Here is a 6,000-nt window from a genome sequence, read left to right on the forward strand (position 1 = left end):
ATCTGTGATGCCGGAGAAGACCACCACACCGTCGGCCCTGATGCCCTACAACATCCCATGGATATCCAATGCAACCCCCCACCAGGACCCAGCCAGCCAAGCTTCTCGTGGAGAACACCGAGCCTGCAACAGACCACACAGCAGGAAGCACCCACAAACACAGCTGGCTCACAACACTTCACCTACCCACACATGGCACCCCAATGCCATGTGTTGGCACACCAAAAGGAGGTGGCCCAACAGGTGTGGATGGGGGCCTAACCCGTGGAATGGGAACTAGAACACATGTGTAGTGACCCGGAGAAAGTCCAGAGGACAGCCAACATGCAAACAGAAGTGTTCATGAGTTGCAGTGCACTGTGGTTGGGACACTAGAGATGAGCGTGCTCATATGAAGAAAAAGTCTTGGATTGTGTCCCTTCGATATATTCCTGATGCAGATGCAGTGGGGCGTGTTAGACCTGCATCATCTTCCCCATCAACATCTCCGGGCCCCCACACTGTTTGAGGTAACATAGCTGAGCAACCGCTCCACAGCACAAAACTCAATCAGCAATGGACAATGGCCTGTGGTACACTGAGTCACTGGCACCTGGAGTGCTGAGCCGGGTATCAGGCAGATGATGGCATCCACAACATGTCTGAGCAACTCCGTAAGTCTGTCAGGACCACCGTTTCAGCTCTGGCAGATGGTGGTTGGAGGTGGTCCTTGCGGTGGTGGTGTGTGCCTCCTGCGGTGTTGCGACGTCCGGGTCGGTCAGTACTCGCTTTGGCGTGTGAGCCCTGGTGGGACACAGTTGGGCCTGGAGGCTGTGTACAGCACAGGGCCAAAGAGAAATGGCATCGATGACCCCAAGGCCAACGCTTCAGGGGCCATCCAATATCTCTGAAGAAGGGGTACCGGACCAGACATGCACAGAGTTAGTGGCCCCGGATGCACTGCAGCTGGCACAGGCACCCAGTCATGGGACGGTGACTTGCGGTGCAGTAAGATGGGCAATGCGACCTGAGCAGGTCCTCATTAATGTCCGAGGTGTATGTTGTGGAGGGTTGCGGGGGACAGTGGAAGGTGTCCTCCAGGGCATGATGCGGGAGGTTTGATTTTATCCGGAAGCAGAAAATGGAGGAGTGGAAAGTGCAAGCCTCGTTTTCACCACAAATCCGGTATCAGCTACATGAGAATGAAAACTAGCCCCTAGTCCATAGACTCAGATGCCACCAATGTGTGACCAGTGAGTGTCCATGAATGTCAGGGAATAGATTTAGTGGCACCAGTGCTGAGAGGGGATGCAGTCTGCGATGATGCCTGTACACTGATATGAACTCCGCCATCGCTAAATCAAAACTCATTGACCTACTGGACCGCAGTGTAGACCGGAGGCAGCGGTCAGCACGGGCCATTCAACGAGTGTCACCGGCATAGGTTGGTGGCCCCACCCGCCTGCGTAGTTCAGGTTCAGTGGCAACACGTGTTCAGTCACCTCTGTGACTGTGACCCGGCTTTCATCCAGACTGAGGCGCATCTCCCTCTTACTCCTCTCCGTTTGACCACTGGTGTTGACTCTGCCATTCATCATTCGCGACTAGGTACTGGATGTGAGACCTACTGATCTGCAGGGTAGTCTTGTTCCCTCATCCACGTGTCGCCAGCTGGCTTTGTATAGTTTTGAAAACAAGGGTACCCCATAAAATGAACCTGGGGTTGAGACGTATGTATGAAAAACAATGATTCAGTGGTGGCCTATATAGGTCCTAAAGAGATACAGCGTATAATTCATTCACGCTTGGGAACTGAACATGAAGGGATTTATATAGATAGTCATTTATTTTCAATTCATAATATGTACAAAGGAGTTTCAGGTGCTCACATGAGTGACAAGGTGCATAACGTGACATAAGTGAACATAGTGAAACAGAACGAAATAGCACACAACAACAAGGGATAGGCCACAAAGCTATGTAGAATGAGGTGGGGGCATTTCCTTGGGTAGGTCCTACCCAAGGAAATGCCCCCACCTCATTGTACATAGCTTTGTCACGTTATGCACCTTGTCACTCATGTGAGCACCTGAAACTCCTTCGTAGATATGATGAATTGAAAATAAATGACTATCTTTATAATCTCCTACATGTTCAGCTCCCAAGCGTGAACTAATTATACGCTGTATCTCTTTAGAACCTATTTAGGCCACCACTGAACCATTGTTTTTCATACATACAGCCAGCTGGCGTTGAACAGGGTTTGTATCACCACGTGTAGCCGGCTGGCGTTGAACAGGGTTAGTGGCACCACATGTAGCCGGCTGGTGTTGAACAGGGTTTGTGGCACCACGTGTAGCCGACTGGCATTGAACAGGGTTTGTGGCACCACGTGTCGCAAGATGCCCATATAGAACTATGCCTCACTGATCGGAGGCGGTCTGGTGCTGTGGCCGCTGGCCCGGATTTGGGGTCACTGCCATTCAGGACCCAGGATACAGTTTCACATATGAGACCTAATGGGCAGAAGAGGATAGCAGGCGCACAGGATCGCAGGCATCTCGGCTCACAAGGACAGCGTCGGCCTTGTGGTGGGGTGAGAGGCACCGCCCTGGCTGAGACATTGGGTTTTCCAGAAGAGGACCACGCCCAGGGTTACGTGCTTTTTAGTCACACCCCTATGCTGGGCTGGTGTACGCTGGACCATCTCACTCTGCTCACGCTTACGGGGGGGTCGTAACAGGCAACATTTCCACAAGGACCCCCCACTGGCTGGGGTGACATGTTTGCGTCCACTGTCCACTACACTCCATACACTAGAGGTGCATGTCACCATGGATATGGGTGTGCTCTGCATACTGCGGTCTGTCCAGCACATCGCCGCCACTCTTAGCATTGTGTACTTTCCCAATCATGGTTCTACTGCATCCTTCACACATGCCTGGTTGCCACCTCTCCCCACATTTGGCTATTGTGTGGCTGAGGTGCCATGCCGTTAATGGCTCGTGTTCATGGCTTGCCCAGGTTACCATTGTAAGTTGTTCTTTAGTGTCTTGTGGGTGGGCATGTTGTTGTGCATGTTGGTTGTGATTTTGTGACATGTGCATTGCCAGAGTTGTGAATTGCATGGTGAGAGATGAGGTGAGTGGGGTGTTAATTTGGAACTTGTCAAGGGGCTGTGCATTTCCCTTGGTGCCATCCTGGGAACGCTGGTTGCTGATGGACTGTTGGAGGATGAAGGAATCATGCACACTGGCTATGTATTTGGAGACAACATTGGTGAAGTTCCCACGGTGTTCTGATGTTGCCTGCACATTGATGTGTGACATGTGCTTCCTGTTGCAGTGATTGTGTGCTGTGTCACCAGGAGGAACAGGTAGGACATGTGATTGCCCCAACACGTTCATGCATCCGGCTATGGCGTATGGTCCTTGCTTGGTCTCCAGTGGATCCTGCGCATTGTGTTGGACTTATGGGGACTGGGGTGCCAGGGTGATGGTGATGTCCAGGACAGGTGTGGGGGACTTGGATGTGGCTGGCTGTGAGACTCCTCCGACTCTGGCGGGTGTTGGTTGGGGTGTGCCAGGGGCCAACAGGTGGAGCATAGCCAGCAACTTGGTGTGGGGTGGGATGTTGGTTGTCCGCTGTGTTGGTGCCGTAGGCCTGTTAGGCGATGATGGTCAGGATGCATAGGATGGTTGTCCCTTTCAGCCTGTAGTGGACAGTGACATTGTCAGATGTTGGGTCTGTGAGGCAGGTGCGTTTCCTGGGGGGCCGCTGTCTTTGTCTGCGCCGCCTCTGTGATGGACTGGGTGGAGTTTTCCTGGTGGGGGTTGGGGTCCTGGAGTGGTGGTGGTAGGTGTTATGGCCCTCTTGGGTGTCCGGGCTTCATGATGAGTGGCTCCATGGCATCTGTTGCCCTTCTGATGACACCCTGGGCTAGGCTCCCTTTTGTGGTGCAGGCTGCCCTTCGACTTTACACCAGGTCAGAGCAGGTGTTCATTTACTTCTGCTAACATGCCTTATTGCCTGTTTTGGGTTCTTATCGCTGATCTGGCTGGTTGTTGAGAATATTGTGGTGTTGTGTTGGCGCAGCTTTTTGCACAGGAATGCCTACTCTGCATTTAATTAGCGATAGTTGCGGGGGGCCACTGTGAAAATGATTTTTGTGGCTGCTATCGCGGGTAAACTGGTGCTGTGTGCTGTTAATATCAGCTTGTGGATGGGGAGGTACATTTATCCTGACTTTGGCTGTGATAAAATGCCGTTGATTCGGCGATAGCTCCTTGTGAATATGCCCCTTATTATTGCACGCAATGGGGGAAATTGGGTGATGGGCTGGCCCGTCAATTAAAGACACTTGCAGTCAAGGATAAACACACACAGGCTTTTGCAGGGCTTGTGCCAACAAGCACTTGGGGTTGGATTTTGGTTTCTACTCTTTCAGAGCAGAGGTCTTTGGGGTCCCAGAACCCGAGTGGTAGAGACTGTTCTCGATTACCTTGCCCAGGGATGCAGGATGCAGGGAAATGTAGAAATGTCCATCACTTAGATCAGATGTGCCAAATTTTATTGGGAGTGAGGTAGGGGCTTGGAACGTTGATGAGAGTCTGCTACCACTCTTTGAGTGCTGTTGCCATTTTGCTGTGGGTCACCACTTCAACTGACCCAGCGATGAGCACCCTGTTGCTGCTTCGGACTTGGCCTGTGATGTATAGGGCACTGGTTCCACCAATCCAAGAGAATTCCTGATTCTTTGTCAAAAGCAGGCAGGCCTCCTGTGAGTACCAGGTAATACCCAATGATCTACCTACCTTTAAGGTGACTACACCCTCCTATGACTACGCTTGTCGGGAAGTGGGGACAACCCTGATCCTGGTTGGTTAATTCTCTCCAACACAAGATGTTTGGTTGATGGTTGATTAACCATGAGTCAGAGATGGAAACAACCTTTACAGTCATTACATCGCACTACATTTACAATGCAGTCATTACATCACAACATCCTTTACAATGCATGTCACTACAACACAGCCATTACATTGCATGTCACTAAAACGCATGTTATCACAAAATATGTCACTACAACGCCGGCATTGTATCGCATGTCATTACAATGCATACCATTCCAACGCATAGTAACCCTACGCTATACAACACTTACCCTATTGTTGCACCCACTGTAGTTAGAATAGTAATTATTACCCCTACACTATCTAACACTTACCCTACTGTTACACCCACTGGAGTTAGAATAGAAATGTTTACCCCTATACTATCCAACACTTACCTTAAATGCAATGTAATGGTATGCGTTGTAATGGTATGCGTTGTAATGGTATGATGCAATGTAATGCAATGCGTTGTAAGTGTAGTTTTAAAACATGCGTTGTAATGGCATGTGATGTAAAATGATGCGCTGTAAAGGATGTTGCGAAGTAAAAACTGAGATGTAAAGGCATGCGTTGTAAATGTATGCATTGTATGCATTGCTTTTGCTCTGCAGATCCATAACGGAGTCGCAACTCCGAAAGTTTTATTTAAAAAAAAAAGATTTTTAGATGAAAATTAGTTAGTGTTGGGTGATAGAGTGGCTCTTAGAAGAGGCTTTGCATTTATTGAGTTCAAATGTTAAATGCACATAAAACAGGATGCAATCTTTTAAGTTGTTAATGAACATCCTGTTGCCTTTTTCAGAGAAATGTACTCCATCACTTCTTTATATATGCTTCATGTCAAAACGCTAGTTGTTGTTGTAGATGGAGCCCATGTTGTGGTCTCTAAGGAATTCACAAACAGTTATAATAACATGCTTCCTGGCTTTGTCTAATATTGGACAGAATTCGTCTGACCATTTCCATTTCTGCCTTTGGCAAATGATGGAGTACACTAAGGCAGTGCGAGGGAAAAGTGACATTAATTGGCTAAAAGTCTCCTTCATTGCCATTTCCAATCCTACCCCAGTAAGAAGGCCTAGGTCATTGCACCCACAATACACAATTAAGAGGTCTGGATGTTGGT

The sequence above is a fragment of the Lissotriton helveticus genome, chromosome 1_1 (assembly GCF_964261635.1).
Source record: "Lissotriton helveticus chromosome 1_1, aLisHel1.1, whole genome shotgun sequence".
NCBI lineage: Eukaryota > Metazoa > Chordata > Amphibia > Caudata > Salamandridae > Lissotriton > Lissotriton helveticus.